Source organism: Protopterus annectens, chromosome 7.part0 (genome assembly GCF_019279795.1).
Source record: "Protopterus annectens isolate FY-2018-M chromosome 7.part0, PAN1.0, whole genome shotgun sequence".
NCBI lineage: Eukaryota > Metazoa > Chordata > Ceratodontiformes > Protopteridae > Protopterus > Protopterus annectens.
The window spans coordinates 766,823,224-766,841,956 of record NC_056739.1 but is presented as its reverse complement, the minus strand read 5'-3'; positions in this window follow the sequence as shown (position 1 = coordinate 766,841,956).

Genomic DNA, 18,733 nt, shown 5'->3' with positions numbered 1-18,733 from the left:
GAATACAGACATATATCCAAGGACTATAATAATCCAAAATCAGATGTACATAAATGTGTGGAAGAGAGTGACTGTGACAATGAGCCATCCATTATGAGGCCTGTCCCACCCAGCACAAGGCCAAATGGGTACAACCACATGAGGTGTAAATCTCACTTACTTTAGACATTAGCCACCGGTATCCATCAGCATTGCAGACTATATGGTGCAAGTGCTAGCTGTGCAACATGACTGTACAAGGAAGTAGTCATCTAGCAGCTGTATACACAGCTGTATACACATACCTGTGGAATATAACCTTGTATGTGCCTGCATGTGGTGTGTCAACCTCTAGATTAATGGGTTATGGCCCATACACACACACACTGCCCTCCCCATAGCCCTACTATGACAAGCCTGCAGTAGTTATCCACTTTGAAGTACACCTTTGGGAAAGGTGTAGCCTAGTAATCTCTGTGGAGCATCCTATAACTGTGTATTGCTGTAGTGTGATAAACTAGTTAGGTAGCTGTTCTAATCCCAGACATGACAAGTGTGCGCATGTGCATGTGTGTCCTTGTCTGTAAAGAGACCAATGCTTTTTAGGTTAGTCACATTCACTACAAAGCAAATGCCCTACTTTGGCAAGGCTGCTGATGTCATTCACTGTGAAATACACCTTTGGGAAAGGTGTAGCCCAGTAATCTCCATGGTGCATCCTATAATTGTGTACTGCTGTAGTGTAATAGACTAATTAGGTAGGAGTGCTAATCCCCAACATGACAACTGTGTGTGTGTATGTGTGTGTGTGTGTGTGTGTGTGTGTGTGTGTGTGTGTGTGTGTGTGTGTGTGTGTGTGTGTGTGTGTGTGTATGTGTGTCCCTGTCTGTGTAGAGCGCAATGTTTTTTTAAGCTAGTCACACTCACTAGAATTCAAATGCCCTACTTTGGAAAGGCTGCTGATGTCATTCACTGTGAAATGCACCTTTGGGAAAAGTGTAGCCCAGTAATCTCTGTGACACGTCCCATAACTGAGTACTGCTGTAGTGTGATAAAATAGTTAGGTACGAGTTCTAATCCCAGACATGACAACTATGTGTCTCTGTAGAGAGCAATGCTTTTTAGGTTAGTCACACTCACTACAATTCAAATGCCCTACTTTGGCAAAGCTGCTGATGTCATTCACTATGAAATACACCTTTTGGAAAGCTGTAGCCCTGTAATCTCCATGGTGCGTCCCCTAACTGTGTACTGTTGTAGTGTAATAAACTAATTAGACAGGAGTTCTAATCCCAGACATGGCAACTGTCTGTGTGTGTGTGCATGTGTGTGTGTGTGTCTGTGTAGAAAGCAAAGCCTTTTAGGCCAGACACACTCACTTCAATTCAGATGTCCTACTTTGGCAATGCTGCTGATGTCATTCACTGGGAAATACATGTTTGGAGAAGGAGTACTCCAATAATCCCCATGGCGGGTCCTACAGCAAGTAAGTGACTTGTCATGTTTTGGCAAGCTATGGGTGGGATATGCAGGATGCGTTACCAGTATTAAGTATACTAAGCAATATCCATTTAAAATGTGGGGGCTCAGACTGACAGGTCTCAAATCGTGGGGATTGAATGTGACTACTGTTCTGCAACTATTCTGGACATTTCTCCACTCTGCACTCCCAGTTCCTGTTGTGGTTTGAAGCACTCTTGACTTTCTCACCCTTTATGTAAATGTTGCTTTAGCAGCTACTGCCACTCTTATCTCCTCATACAGGTAAGGAGTACAATATCAACACCAAGAAGGGCCACTCCTTAGATGATAAAACACAGTTATCTTCTCTTTCATATCTTTCTACCCATTAGGTACACACCGCAGTACCTAATGTTCTACAAGCAGGCCTTTTCAGTATTGACCTGATTTTTGAGAAGCCTAAAATGACTATTAGCACCTGCTTACTTGTAGCTGTGTTGCTGCTGCTGTTATAGCCATTTTGTTCTGGCAGTTTCTGACTTGGGCCATTTCTGGGAGATTTTATTGGTGGATTACATCGTTATTCAGCTGGAATCTCTTTTCTGTTGTGAGAAAACAGTAGCATAACTCAGGGTTCAGTTATTCTGGGCACTGCATTGCCTAGCATAACACCAGATGAGACAAGCAGAAAAAAAAGGAATACAAGCAGTTGCTTTTAATATCTGGGACTTGAGAATCCTGAAGTGACCACAATGAACTTCTTACTTGAATTTGACATGGGACTATGTTGCTATGTGCTCCTAATAGAAAGAATCATTGGTCATTTTGTCCTGGCCATTTCTACTTTGGGCCATTCCTCAGTCAGTTCACTGGCTGACGTGGCTACTGCCATGTTGAAAACCCTTTTGGTATAAATAGTGATTAGTAGTATGACTTGGTGCCCTTTTCTGCTGGGCTGCTAGAATGCTGTGTTAACTAGTAACAATACTGGATGTGACAAGGAGAAGAGAAAAGAGAACTATAAGCAACTGCTTTTAACATCTGAAACCAGACAGAGGCTTAGAGTTACCACAATGACATATTTACTTGGATCTCAGTTGGGTGTGTTGTGGTTTGCTCCTGGTGACAGAAGAAGCATTAACCTACTTCTCCAGCCACATTTCCTGTATGCAGATTCTGTATAAGTCTGCTGCTTATCTGAGTCCTGCTTCAGTGAGATCCCTTCTGTTATAAAGACCAGCAGCTCAGCTCAGTGCCCTTTCTGCTGGGGTGCTGGACACTGCCCTACTTAATGTTACAATGGATGATACAGAAGAAGAAAGACAACCACAAGCAACTGCTTTTAGTATCTGAGACCAACACTCTGCTATACACATCATCGCAGGAGCAGTAGTAAACATTCAATAATTAATCCCACATTCTGCATTATTATCTCCTGTCAATCTTGTCAATCTAGCCCAGTTCTTTTACCTACATATATATATGTATATCTTCCTACAGCAAGGTATGACTACTCCCAAACTTTTTTTCTGAAGGTTTTTAATTTATAGGTTCATAGGTTCATAAGTTGGTACTAGGCTATCAGCCCTAGGGTCTGTACAACGTGTTTTGTTCATTGTGATGACCGGTTTGACATTGTCTTGTATGTTAAGCAAAGATCGCCTCTGAGTAGACAATATGCCACAGAGTATAGCTGGAGTTCTTTTTAAACAGTCAGCACAGGGCATCTGAGGTATTTCTGCGGTCTTTGCAACTGTTGCAGATGTCTTGTGAGGTACAAACCAAATGGGGCGTTGTACTCTATAATGGGTCTAATAAGGGATGAATACAGTGGGACAATGGCCTCCTTTTTTCTGGATGAAAAGCCCTTAGTAATGAAATGTGCCACATAGAAGTATTTCCTGGCTGTTGTGGTGATGTGGTTGTCGAAGGTGAGACCACTGTCCACCTGTGTTCTTAAGTCCCTTATTACACTTTTGGTGTTTAGTGTACTGCCACTTATGTGGTAATTCATGGGTACATGTTTTTTCTCAAAGGGCATAACTATACATTTCTTGGCATTGAGCTTGAGCCCATAGCTCTGGCACCAAGCATCTGTCTCTGTAAGGCCTTTTTGTAAGGGTATCCAGATCATATGGGGATTCGATAATGGCTCCTAGTTTGCAGTCATCTGAAAACTTTGTTAGCCAGAGTCCCTTGGTGTTGGCCTGTACTTCGGAGAAGTAGATGCCAAACAAAAGCGGTCCCAGGACTGAACCTGAGGTACTCCACTTGTCACTTGTCTGGAGCTGGATTTAGAGTCAGCTACTTTTACAGTGTGGTTTCTGTCAGTAAGCCAGTTTGTGACCCATCAAGTGATGTAGGGATTAATGGCCAGCTTAGTAACTTTATCTATGATTCCAGAGTGTGGAATGGTGTAAAAGGTCTTGGCGAGGTCCAGATAGGCTGTGTGGACCATCTTGCCCTCATCCACAGCTCTGAAGACTGATTCAATGAAGTCAATCAGGTTGAGGAGACAAGATTGGCCCTTCACGAAACCAAACTGGGTGGGGTCCAGTGTTTGAAGGTTGCCAATGTCTTTGTTTATAAGTTCCATGATAATGTGTTCAATGGCTTTGCCAATCAGGCTCGTTAGGTTGATGGGACGATAGTTCCCGGGGTCTAAGGTGCACCCCCCTTTGTGGAGTGGGATAACTGTATCTGTGCGCCACTCATTGGGCATGAAGCCTGAGGTGAGGCTATGATTAAACATGACACTTAGGTGAAGTGCCATTTCATTTTGTAGTTCATGTAACAAGCAGCCCGGGATGTCGTCTGGTCCCATGGATGCTGTATCTTTAGCTTTGGAGACTGCATTTTTTACGTGTGTGGCCATGATTATTGGCATTTGTCAATCTTCTGGTATTGAGATGGGCCCTTTAGGGGATGAAATTGGCATCTGCTAGGATAGTGGCAATATTCTTGGGATCAGTATATTTAGTGCCGTTCTGTTGTAGCTCAGAGCATATGTTAGTACTGCTATTTCGATTCTTGACATAACTATAGAATGCCTTGTGGTTGTCTTTAGAATCTTTGGCAATTTTATTTTCATAACTAGCTTTGGAGGATTTTATGAGGGATCTCAGCTTCTTACTGAGGCTGGTAAGGGACTTTTTTGTATCCTGGGATCTTCCTTTTTTCTGTAACGGTTTCTTCCTTCTGTTGTATAACTTGTTTATGGCAGGGGACCACCAGATTGGCTTCTTTTTTTGGGGGAGAGCATCTTGGTTCTATTTGGAATGGCATGATTTATGCACGAGTAGATATGCTCATACAGTGCCTTAGTGTAGGATTCGGCAGTCACACTTTCAGTTCCCTTCTGCATGGGTGTCATAAAGTTTGTCACATCTGACTTGAGTAGCATGAAGTTGGTTTTGGAGAAGTTTTTTTATGGAGGTTTCCCTACTAGGGGGATGGGATGTGGATGTCAAGGGTGATTAGCTTATGGTCAGACATGACCAAGGAGGGGGTGACTGCTGGTGTGGAGCATTGATCTCCCATGTTGGTAATGTCCAGGTCAAGGATATTTGAGACCCTGGTGGGACTATGGATTAGCTGATCCAGGGCATGGGAATTTATGAATTCCAAGATCCATTGGGCAAAGGTGTTGGTACCCGAGTAGTTTTCCCAATTAATGGCAGGGTAGTTGAAATCACCCAGTATTAGGGTGTTAGGTTGTATCTTAATATTTTCCAGTATGTTTAGAAAGGTGTAGTGAGAATCTTGGGGCATGGTGGGGGATCTGTAGCAAGTTACAATTTGGATTGCAGTCTTACCTAGTGTTAGTTGCACCTGCAATATTTCAGATGCATTGTATAGGACAACTAGCCTGGAGGTGTGAATATCTTTGTTGAATATGGACACTCCACCACTTTTAATGTTTCGGTCCTGGTTTGGTGGCCGAAAAGTGTGGTAAGAGTTGTAGCCTGGTATTGCAGGGTTGCTCTCTGGAGCCTTGAACCAGGCCTCGGTTACTGCACAGATATCGATGTTCTCCATATTTAGGAGTGCCCCGAGAGAATGCATTTTGAGGTTTAGACTTCTAGCATTGAGTAGCATAACCTTCAGATTTTTCATGTTTTTATCTATTACGGTGGTAGTTTTGTCATTTGAGCCTTGCCTAAAAAGACACTATGAGGGTGGCAAGAGCCTTAGCCAGTAACCTGAATCTCAGGGGTGACAGGTGCAGACAATCTCTGGCAAAGCATCGTGGTTTGTCGATCATGTTGTCCCAGGCACACAGATATTGGATCACCTTGGAATGACACCAGAAACTTAGCCAATTGTTGAAGTCAATCATTTTGTCTTTATACTGTGGTATCATTCTGGGTGAAGGCAGGATGTTACTCAGGGCTAGGGTCATATCTACCTGGTCCACATGATCCAAGAGCTCTTCCATATCTCTTTTCATCTAGTCCAGGGAGGTATTTCTCAAGTCATTCACACCAACATGGACAATGACAGAGTCATATTTGTACTTGTTGTGGAGTGACTTGAATGCATGCATTATGTGGTGGTTCCTGGCTCCTGACAGGCAGCTGATAGCAATTTTTTCCTTGTCCAGCCTGGTGAGTGGGACATCAGTGTGCCTGACTATTGAGTCACCTAGGACTAAGGTGTTGGGTACGTTGCTTTGCCTCAGGGGGTGTTGTTGGGTGACACACTGGTGTTTTGAGCTATGTGTTACTTTGGTTGTGATTGGTGTTTGTTTGCATATCAGCTTCGGAGGTCCTTGTTGCTTGGGCAGGTTAATGTTAAGGGCCTCCGCATATGTGAGTTTAGTGTTTCTATGTGTGGGTGTTGGTGATGTGAGTTTTGAAGGTCGATGTGTTGCTTGAGGTATAGTGCAGGTGTTAACATTCTCCTCTTGACTGTCTAGCACAATCTTGGCTGGAGAGAGCTTTGATTCTAGTTTGGCTATGTAGGTGCATCTCTTGCTGGCTGTAGTGTTGGGTGGTAGGAGGAGAGGGTTGTCTGTGTACATGAGGCAATTGCTGCATTGTCCCAGTATGTCCAGGTTCACCAGGTGGACTGGGGAAATCACTGGAAGCTGACCCTTGGACAAGCCTTGTTCGGTGTATCTTTTATAGAGTACAAGAGCTGTTTTCCCTTGCCTTGGCAAGGTACTTTGCATTTATAGGTTGTTTAGTGCCTATGATCACTTTCTCCTTATATACAAGGAGAGTTGAGTGCTTTTATCAGTTTAAGGCTTCCTAGTGCTTTCCTGCAGTTTATAGATCAAGTGCTAGTCACAGGGATTCAGATTTTAGTACTACTACTGAGAAACCAGCTAGTTCTAAGGGAAAATTTGAAGAGCAGACTTTCTAGTGCCGAGAGTACTTTAATCTTAGCCCTGTGATGCCGCGCAATGCACAAAATTGCCAAACACACATTTATAAGCCAGAAAGTTGAAAGGGATAGATATCAGCCCCAAATGGCCAATACAATTACACTTTCAGAGCTGGAAACCTCTAGCGTTAGATATGTTTTACAATGCTCACTACTCTCACTAGTAAGCAGTAGGACCTCCTTCTACCATGGCAAAGTTTGGAATAGCTCTGAATACAGAAACTGAAGTCCTGAAAACAGCAAAGCCTGGGATCTGGAATATACTTGTTAGAAAAGGCGGGAAATGAGCAAACAAGATAGTATTATTTTTTTTTTTTTGTTAAAACAGGCTAAACAATGGAAAAATACCATAAATAAGCACAGAAAAGGCTAACTAACTTGAGTGTGTAGCCCTAAACAGTAAATGCAATTTAAAACTTTCCAAAATTAGCAATTTAAAGTTTTAAAATGAAGCAAAGCAAGGGCACAAACTGAAAAACGATTTAAAGGCAGAAATAACAGTAGAATAAATAGTTAGTCTACTTTTAAAGCTTTTGAGAAGTGCAGTTAAAAACAATCAAAACCAGCAAAAAACAGGCAGTTTATGTCAAAAGTACTTGCAGTTAGCACAGAAAGTCTCTCTCTCTCTCATTTCTGGTGCTGTCTGCAGGATGCCCAAATAGGATCTGCTGAACTAAAACAAGCTCAAATGCATGCAAACAAGTGTTTTTAAGCCAGAAAGTTGAACAGGATAGAAATCAGCCCCAAATGGCCAATAAAATTACACTTTCAGAGCTGGAAACCACTCCTCTAGCATGAGAAAGGATGTACAATGTTCACTACTCTCACTAGTAAGCAGTAGGACCTCCCTCTATCACAGCAAGGTCTGGAATAGCACTGAATATAGAAACTGAAGTTCTGAAACCAGCAAAGCCTGGGATCTGGACTATAGGCTGTTTAGTGCCTATCATCAATTTCTCCTTATATATAAGGAGAGTTGAGTGCTTGTATCAGTTTAAGGCTTCCTAGTGCTTTCCTGCAGGTTATAGATCAAGTGCTAGTCACAGGGATTCAGATTTTAGTGCTACTACTGAGAAACCAGCCAGTTCTAAGCAGTTTAAGCCAAAAGTACTTGCAGTTAGCAAAAACAGTCTCTCTCTCGTCTCTCTCTCTCATTTCTGGTGCTGTCTGCAGGATGCCCAAACAGGATCTGCTGATCCAAAACAAGCTGAAATGCACCCAAACACACGTTCTTAAGCTAGAAATTTGAAAGGGATAAAAATCATCCCCAAATGGCCAATAAAATTACACTTTCAGAGCTGGAAACCACTCCTCTAGCATGAGAAAGGATGTACAATGCTCACTACTCTCACTAGTAAGCAGTAGGACCTCCCTCTACCACAGCAAGGTCTGGAATAGCACTGAATATAGAAACTGAAGTTCTGAAACCAGCAAAGCCTGGGATCTGGACTATAGGCTGTTTTTTGCCTATCATCACTTTCTCCTTATATATAAGGAGAGTTGAGTGCTTGTATCAGTTTAAGGCTTCCTAGTGCTTTCCTGCAGGTTATAGATCAAGTGCTAGTCACAGGGATTCAGATTTTAGTGCTACTACTGAGAAACCAGCCAGTTCTAAGGGAAAATTTGAAGAGCAGACTTTCTAGCACTGAGAATACTTAGAAAAGGCAAGAAACGAGCAAACAAGATAGTATTTTTTTTGTTCTTTTGGTTAGAACAGGCTGGAAAAATACAGTAAATAAGCACAGAAAAGGCTAATGCACTTGAGTGTGTAGCCCTAAACAGTAAATGCAATTTAAAACTTTCCAAAATTAACTATTTAAACTTTTAAAATTAAGCAAGGCAAGTGCACAAACTGAAAAATGATTTAAAGGCAGAAATAACAGTAGAATAATTGACTAGTCTATTTTTAAAGCTTTCTTGAGAAGTGCAGTAAACAAAAATGATCAAAAACAGCAAAACCTGGCAGTTTAATCAAAAAGTACTTGCAGTTAGCAAAAAAGTCTCTCTCTCTTGTTTCTGGTGCTGTAGGAGTCTGCAGGATGCCCAAACAGGATCTGCTGATCCAAAACAAGCTGAAATGCATCCAAACACACGTTCTTAAGCTAGAAATTTGAAAGCGATAAAAATCAGCCCCAAACAGCCAATACAATTACACTTTCAGAGCTGGAAACCACTCCTCTAGAGTTAGATAGGTTGTACAATGCTCACTACTCTCACTAGTAAGCAGTATGATCCCTCTACCACAGCAAGGTCTGGAATAGCTCTGAATACAGAAACTGAAGTCCTGAAACAAGCAAAGACAGGGATCTGGACTATACTAGTTAGAAAATGCGGGAAACGAGCAAACAAGATAGTATTTTTTATTTTTTTTTGGTTAAAACAGATTAAGCAATGGAAAAATACATTATATAAGCACAGAAAAGGCAAAGGCACTTGAGCGTGTAGCCCTAATCAGTAAATGCAATTAAAACTTTCCAAAATTAGCAATTTAAACTTTTAAAATTAAGCAAGGCAAGTGCATAAACTGAAAAATGATTTAAAGGCAGAAATAACAGTAGAATAAGTAGCTAGTCTACTTTTAAAGATTTCTTTAGAAGTGCAGTTAACACAAATGATCAAAATCAGAAAAAACAGGTAGTTTAATCCAAAAGAACTTAGATTTAGCACAAAAGTCTCTCTCTCTCTCTTGTTTCTGGTGCTGTAGTAGTCTACACAATGCACCAAATAGGATCTGCTGATTTAAAACAAGCTCAAATGCATGCAAACATGTTTTTAAGCCAGAAAGTTGAAAGGGATAGAAATCAGTCCCAAATGGCCAATAAAATTACATTTTCAGAGCTGGAAACTACTCCACAAGTGTTAGATATGCTGTACAATGCTCACTACTCTTACTAGTAAGCAGTAGGACCTCCCTCTACCACAGCAAGGTCTAGAATAGCTCTGAATACAGAAACTGAAGTCCTGAAATCAGCAATGCCTGGGATCAGGACTATATTACTTAAAAAAGGCAGGAAATGAGCAAACACAATAATAATTTTTTGGGGGTTTGTTTTGGTAAAAACAGGCTAAGAAATGGGAAAATTTTATTTTATTATTTATTTTTATTTTACATTTGTTGACCGGGAAAGTCCGACTGGACACATGTCCATTTTCAGCGGAGGCCCGGGGAGAAAAGCTCCAATAGTACATAGTAGGTTACAAAAAGTTCCAATAGTACATAGTAGGTTACAACAATGTTTGACAGCTAACATACGATTGTAGTTATGCACTAAATACCCAGGGAAGAAAAAAAAAAAAAAAAATACAGTAAATAAGCACAGAAATGGCTAACACACTTGAGTGTGTGGTCCTAAAGAGTAAATGCAATTTAACACTTTCCAAAATTAGCAATTTAAACTTTTAAAATTAGGCAAGGCAAGTGCACAAACTGAAAAATGATTTAAAGGCAGAAATAACAGTAGAATAAGTAGCTAGTCTACTTTTCAAGCTTTCTTGAGAAGTGCAGTTAACAAAAACAATAAAAAACAGCAACAAATGGGCACTTTAAGCCAAAAGTGCTTGCAGTTAGCATAAAAATTCTCTCACTCTCGTTTCTGGTGCTGTTGTAGTCTGCATGACACCCAAACAGGATCTGCTGATCAAAAACAAGCTCAGACACGTGCAAACATGTGTTTTTAAGCCAGAAAGCTGAAAGGGATAGAAATAAGCCCCAAAATGGCCAATACAATTACACTTTCAGAGCTGGAAATCATCCCTCTAGCTTTAAATAGGCTGTACAATGCTCACTACTCTCACTAGTTAGCAGTAGGACCTCCCTCTACCACAGCAAGGTCTGGAATAGCTCTGAGTATAGAAACTGAAGTCCTGAAACCAGCAAAGCCTGGGATCAGGACTATACTACTTAGCAAAGGTGAGAAACGAGCAAACAAGATATTTTTTTTTAGTTTTTTGTTTTTTGGTTAAAACAGGCTAAGCAATGGAAAAATACATTAAATAAGGACAGAAAAGGCTAATGCACTTGAGTGTGTAGCCCTAAACAATAAATACAATTTAAAACTTTCCAAATTAGCAATTTAAACTTTTAAAATTAAGCAAGGCAAGTGCACAAACTGAAAAATGATTTATAGTAGCTAGCCTACTTTTCAAGCTTTCTTGAGAAGTGCAGTAAACAAAAACGATCAAAAACAGCAAAAAACTGGCAGTTTAAGCCAAATGTACTTGCAGTTAGCACAAAAAGGCTCTTCCCCAGATTCTGCAAGCCCTGCACAGTGTGCAGGACTAGTGCAGGAGCTCCAGCAGGCAATATCTCTGCCATGTGATCCAGGAATAACCTGTAGGGTGTGCACGAGCACTCCTGCACTATTCCTCCATGGACTCAGCCTCTGTATGAAAATTACCCCATTTGCAGGAGAAATCCATGCAAATGAGGTGAATTTGTGATCCAGGAAGCTGAAAATCGGCTGTGCAGGACTAGTGTAATCTATAGAAATGTACTCCGCCAGTAAAGGAGTACATTTCTGCAAATTACAAAACGGAGCCATGACAGCTCCAGATAAAGGGTGGATATCATGTAGAAAGCATGCCAATGGCCAACTATAAGACCATTGGCATGGAAAACACCTGCAAAAAAAAAAAAAAAAAAAAAAAAAAAACTTTTATTTTTTTTAGCCAATCTCGGCTGCTTAAGTGTAGGGCAGCGGCATGCAAACGGATCGGAATAAGCATTCTAACCAAAATCACTATTCTTACATTATACTCAATGTCAGGCAGAAGACAACATGGCCAGTGAATAGTGATTGCTAAGGGGGGAGGCTCAGTGTGAGACATGTAACTATGCATTAGCAGGCAATCCTATGCAAATGAGGGGAATAATAGTGAATCCCAGATTTCCCCAGCATGCTAGGCAGCTCCCAACAGTGTAAGAGCTGAAATAGTTTGGTACAAGCCTAGGAGTTAGCTGACATCATAGGGGTGTGTGTCAGGCATACTGTAAGCTGAGTGGAGCCCTGTGGCTTGGGTTTCCTCCTAGCTTAGCACAGCTAAGCAAGGCGGTGTGTCTGAGGCTGCCTAGCACTCTTTACATTGCCTAAGTGGGTGTGCACATCGCGCACCAAGTTTTAAAGGAAAAAAAATTAAAGCAGGAAATAGAAGCTCTGTGCACATTTGAGCACTGTGTTTGTGAGGCACACCTCCGGGCTTAAACAGGAAGGTGATGGGAAGGGAAAACAAGAGTAGTAAGGTAATCTAGGAGAACTAGCATAGCTGGCAAGTGAATAGTATCAGAATCAGCCAATTACACAGGCAGCAGACCAGCCAAGCCCAGAACACAAATATAAACTATGCAAACAACTTTCCCTCTGTTTTTTCCCATACTCTACACCACTGGTGTATAAAAGTGGGGAAGTTTTAACAAACAAAACAACAAAATGATAGGGGCTGCAATAGCTATCATACAACAACATGTGGAAGAGGCTGAGGGTGGTCAGGATGTGAATGCTGTCGACCAACACACAGTGAGGAGACGGAGAAGAGTGTACAGACCCAAGGTACACTCTTCCATGGGCTACATAAGCTAGAGATAGTGGAGCACTATAGGGTGAACAGAGACCTCTTACTGCAAATTATGGAGCTGTGCTGGCCACACCTGACACACACAACTAACAGAGGGGAACCCATCCCAGTGGATACCAAGTTATGTGTAGGCCTAAAAATACTAGCTGCAGGTACCTTTCAAAGGCCAACTGGGGGTATGATGGGGATCTCACAGACATCAGCATCCAGGGTATTCCACCAGTTCCAGGATGCCATGTCAGCATATGCCCGTGAGCACGTATATTTCCCTAATGCCCGTGAGGCATTGGCCAGCAATAATGCAACTGTTCCACCAAATAGCAGAATGCCCTGAGGTAGTGAGTGCTATAGACTGCACACACATATGCATCAAAGCACCACCTGGTGAGTGGGGTAGGGTCTACATCAACCACAAGGGCTTCCCCTCCATCAACTGCCAGGTCGTGTGCGATGCCCAGGGCATACTAATGAAAGTGTGTGCTGGCTGCCCTGAAAGCTATCACGATTCCCACATCTGGCATCTGATGCAGCTGTACCAGAGATTTGCCAATGGGGACATCCCTTATGGTCACCTAGTGGGGGATGCTGGTTAAGCACTGGAGCCATGGCTGAAGACACCCATCAGAAATGCACACACACCTGAACAAGAACTCCATAATGAGGCACGCGCACAGAACAGAATTATAATAGAGATTGTGTTTGGGATGCTCAAGTCTCAGTTCCAGTGCCTGGACACATCAAGTGGAGCCTTGCAGTACTCACCAGCTACATGTACCCAAATCATCATTGTATGTACCATGCTACACAAGATGATCCTGCCGAAAACGCTGCAGCAGGAACAGCATGAGGCAGGACCACACAGCTGCCCACCATTGCCAAGGCTTGCACAGGCACAGAGTAACTCAGAGGAGGAACAACCTGAGCCTGCCCCAGTAGGCAGAAGGAGGTGTGCCCAGTATGCTCTGGCCTTGGCAAAGAGGCAATAGATAGCACATATACTGACCCAGGAGGGACCCAGGGAATGACACCTATCTCTGACTTGCACATACAGTAAAAGGGAAGCCAAACATGACACTACCTGTGCTCAACCATGTGTAGGAAGTGTACTATGTGCATCTGACATAGGCAGCCCTGCAGCACCGCCCTCAATACTGGCACACCCACAAGGTAAGTCACTCAACCTACTAATTGCTGAATGGAGTAGAATGTGTTGTCACCTGTATCTATGGTATGGATGTGAGCATGCAAGGAAATCAGGTGGCTGAATGATATGCCAGCAGATAGTAGACACCTATAGTAGCGCCATGAGATCTGTAACAAATACTGTTGTCACCATAGTAGCCAGTACTACACAGGGTGACAGAACCCACTGTAGGAAATGTGCTGGCCCACATGTGTGTCCATATGACTCACACATGCCAGCCATGGAGGTCCACATATCCAACAACAGTCTCAACCAGCCGGACAGCTGTAGACAAACACAAACAAAGGCTGTGCTATGGCCTCTGAAGGATGCCTATGTGTAACCTCGTCCCCCAGGACTACACAGACAGACTACAGCAGGTCAGGCAATAAGATGTTAGCTCTGAAGGGTAGGAAGTCAGAAACTAATATGTAGGTCAATCAAACCTAAGACCTGTAGTACACTGATATGCCTCTAGTTAGCATAATAGGTTAGAATACAGAATGAAATGGAGTACCGCACATACCAGTACAGTCATAGCAAATGTGTACAAGTGTCAGGTGTGCCCCTCAATCCTATGTAGAAATGCAGAAACAGTCAGGTATGCCCCCTGAATCCCTTGAAGAAATGTAGAGATAGTCAGGGGTACCCCCCAATCTTGTGTAGAAATGTAGAAACAGTCAGGTACAATCCCATGAAGAAATATAGAAATAGTCAGGTGTGCCCCCCCAATGCTGTGTAGAAATGTAGAAACAGTCAGGTGGGTCTCCCCACAATCCTATAAAGAAATATAGCAACAGTCAGGTGTGCCCACACTCCTATGTAGAAATGTAGAAACAGACAGGTGTGCCCCCTCCCCCAATCCTGCATAGACATGTAGTAACAGTCAGGTGTGCCCCCAAAAGCATTTTAGAAATATAGTAATGGTCTGGTGTGACCCCCAATCTGATGTACACATGTCATAACAGTCAGGTATGTCTTCCCCCACAACCCTATGTAGAAATGTAGCAACATGTATGTGTAGGTATAATACCAGTGGAGCACAGATGCCCAGAGGTGGCCAAGGTAGCATGATAGGTTGTAGCATTTGCACAATATGCAAGTATGTGTGTGTGTTAGGTTGGTGTATGCTTCATATTGTGTGAGAGTGGCCAGTATGTATGCATGTTGAGGTAAGACCTGGTGGCCATTGCCCACTACTGCTGATGACAGGGACAAGCCCTCACAACTGCAGTGCCAAAGACAATTCCCACCAGTATAACACATGCTAGCAGTAAGCCATTGTAAATATATGTTGGTAATATGTGTCACCATCTGAAAGATTGACATGGCATGGCTGTTGGGCTAGATATACAAGCAGTACACAGGGGAAAGTACCCCAGACATACAGTATATATTGTATCATTGTGAAATGGAGACACCCTTGGATTTGTACATACAGGTATGCATCACATTATCTGGTCCTGTAGTAGGGGCTACCGGTGTAGTCTACCCAACACTTGCAGATCACAAAGGAGGTAGGACTAATGTATTGGGAAGCAGCTGATGTATCTGCACATGCCAGCATAACTGGAATGCCCCATGCATATCTGTGTGTCAGATGCAAGTAGTGTCCATAGCACACATGCACCCAGCTCTTCCAAACACCACCCACAGGTACCTCTCTGGTCATATCCCTGCTGTGGGGAATGGGTACAATATGACCCCACCTGTATATGGCAATAGCGAAAGAATGCAGCATGCAGTGCAGGTGTCCCATGCAGGTGTGTCTCTTGCTGTAGGTAGCACCTTGCCAGCATCCACACCACCTGATCAAGACTGATATAAGGTAATGGCATGAACACCTATCACACCTACCCTGTCACCCCAGGGCAATATACTGTATGGCAGTCTGAGACTGTAGGACTGACAGAATGCAAAGGACTGCCACATCTGGCCTGCAGCAACACCTAATGGCCCACAGGCTTCTGCCAAAGGCCTGTGTCTCACATGTACTGCCAGTGCATGTTATGTCATGGACACCTAAATAACAATATAACACACTCCACATAAGCCATATGCAAGGCCATGTGGACAAACCACAGTAACATGCCCACCATATCCCACTGCATGAACTGTGGACCAACACTAACACACAGCTGTGATGGGGTGATAACCTTAAGGAAAGTATCAGAGAATGTATGCATAATGTATGGAAGAGGATAGAATAACAGAGGGGGGTGGGAGCATGGGCAGCATGGAATGTGCAAGGTCCGATACAAAACTGTGCGCACACACTATCCCTGGCTGCAAATACATAAATGGCCCATACACCACAATAGGGGTAATGTCCTGACTCCTGGCCCCTGCCTCTGGGTAACCTGTGTGAATCTATACAGCTATGAGCTATTGCCACAATAAGATAAGGCCATACTGTCATGTTGATGGATGTATAAGTATGGGATCCTCTGCCATCACTGTACCAAGGTGCTGAACTGGATACACAGACCCAGCAGTAAGTGTCTGCAGCTCCCCCTCCTGAATGGTATAACTTACTATGAATATGTAGATGTCTGCCCACAATACTGGACACAGCTGCTGTCACCTTTGTCCCCCAAGACATCACTGTGAGCAAGAATGTCCACCTGACAGTACATGAGGACAGAAAACATCACAGTGTATAACAGTACACATGTCTGAATATCTCTGCTAACAGCAGTACCATGCAGCTGAAACAGCACAGACACAATCACCTACAGTACACACTATCCCCTGCACAGTTTGTCCCCATATTGCCAAATGTTCGACGGATACCCTGCAGAAGCAGTTTGCTACCTGTAGGTGTACAACACAAAGGTCTGCACTGGAGTACAAACCACCTGGAATCGATCCACACATGCAATACAAAAGGGCATACTGGGCATGCTCACACACTTAAACAAATGAAGCCCATGTCTGCAAACAAAATGAAGCTCATGTCTGCAACAACAGTGGACCATACATATCTGGCTGTTGCAGATGTTAGTGCATACACTCCTCAGTATGTACCAGTTATGCTTTGCACACACAGTGGATAGGAATACAGACATATATCCAACACACAGTGGATAGGAATACAGACATATATCCAAGGACTATAATAATCCAAAATCAGATGTACATAAATGTGTGGAAGAGAGTGACTGTGACAATGAGCCATCCATTATGAGGCCTGTCCCACCCAGCACAAGGCCAAATGGGTACAACCACATGAGGTGTAAATCTCACTTACTTTAGACATTAGCCACGGTATCCATCAGCATTGCAGACTATATGGTGCAAGTGCTAGCTGTGCAACATGACTGTACAAGGAAGTAGTCATCTAGCAGCTGTATACACAGCTGTATACACATACCTGTGGAATATAACCTTGTATGTGCCTGCATGTGGTGTGTCAACCTCTAGATTAATGGGTTATGGCCCATACACACACACACTGCCCTCCCCATAGCCCTACTATGACAAGCCTGCAGTAGTTATCCACTTTGAAGTACACCTTTGGGAAAGGTGTAGCCTAGTAATCTCTGTGGAGCATCCTATAACTGTGTATTGCTGTAGTGTGATAAACTAGTTAGGTAGCTGTTCTAATCCCAGACATGACAAGTGTGCGCATGTGCATGTGTGTCCTTGTCTGTAAAGAGACCAATGCTTTTTAGGTTAGTCACATTCACTACAAAGCAAATGCCCTACTTTGGCAAGGCTGCTGATGTCATTCACTGTGAAATACACCTTTGGGAAAGGTGTAGCCCAGTAATCTCCATGGTGCATCCTATAATTGTGTACTGCTGTAGTGTAATAGACTAATTAGGTAGGAGTGCTAATCCCCAACATGACAACTGTGTGTGTGTATGCGTGTGTGTGTGTGTGTGTGTGTGTGTGTGTGTGTGTGTGTGTGTGTGTGTGTGTGTGTGTGTGTGTGTGTGTGTATGTGTGTCCCTGTCTGTGTAGAGCGCAATGTTTTTTTAAGCTAGTCACACTCACTAGAATTCAAATGCCCTACTTTGGAAAGGCTGCTGATGTCATTCACTGTGAAATGCACCTTTGGGAAAAGTGTAGCCCAGTAATCTCTGTGACACGTCCCATAACTGAGTACTGCTGTAGTGTGATAAAATAGTTAGGTACGAGTTCTAATCCCAGACATGACAACTATGTGTCTCTGTAGAGAGCAATGCTTTTTAGGTTAGTCACACTCACTACAATTCAAATGCCCTACTTTGGCAAAGCTGCTGATGTCATTCACTATGAAATACACCTTTTGGAAAGCTGTAGCCCTGTAATCTCCATGGTGCATCCCCTAACTGTGTACTGTTGTAGTGTAATAAACTAATTAGACAGGAGTTCTAATCCCAGACATGGCAACTGTCTGTGTGTGTGTGCATGTGTGTGTGTGTGTCTGTGTAGAAAGCAAAGCCTTTTAGGCCAGACACACTCACTTCAATTCAGATGTCCTACTTTGGCAATGCTGCTGATGTCATTCACTGGGAAATACATGTTTGGAGAAGGAGTACTCCAATAATCCCCATGGCGGGTCCTAAAACAGGGTAATGCTGTAGTATGATATAGAATTCTAGTAGGGGTTATATTCCCATACATGGTAGTTGTGGATGTTTTTGTGTGTGTTTCTATGTCTGTGTAGGGAGCAATGCATTTTAGGCTAGTCACACCCTACAATTCAAGTGTCCTGCTTTGGCAATCCTGCTGATTTCATTCACTGTGAAATACACCTATGGGGAAGGAGTACTCCAGTAATTCCTGTGGTGCATCCTATAAGAGTGTAATGCTGTAGTGTGGTATAGAGCTCTGGTAGGGGTTCTAGTCCCACACATGTCAGTTGTGGATGATTTTGTGTGTGTTTCTATGTCTGTATAGGGAGTAATGCATTTTAGAATAGTCACACACACTGCAAGTCAAATGCCCTACGTTGGCAATCCTGCTGATGCCATTCACTGTGAAATACACCTTTGGGGAAGGAATACTTCAATAATTACCATAGCACATCCTGTAACAGAGTAATGCTGTAGTGTGATATACAACTCTGGTAGGGGTTCTGTTCCCACAGATGGAAGTTGTGGATGTTTTTGTGTGTGTTTCTATGTCTGTGCATGGAGCAATGCATTTTAGGCTAGTCACACA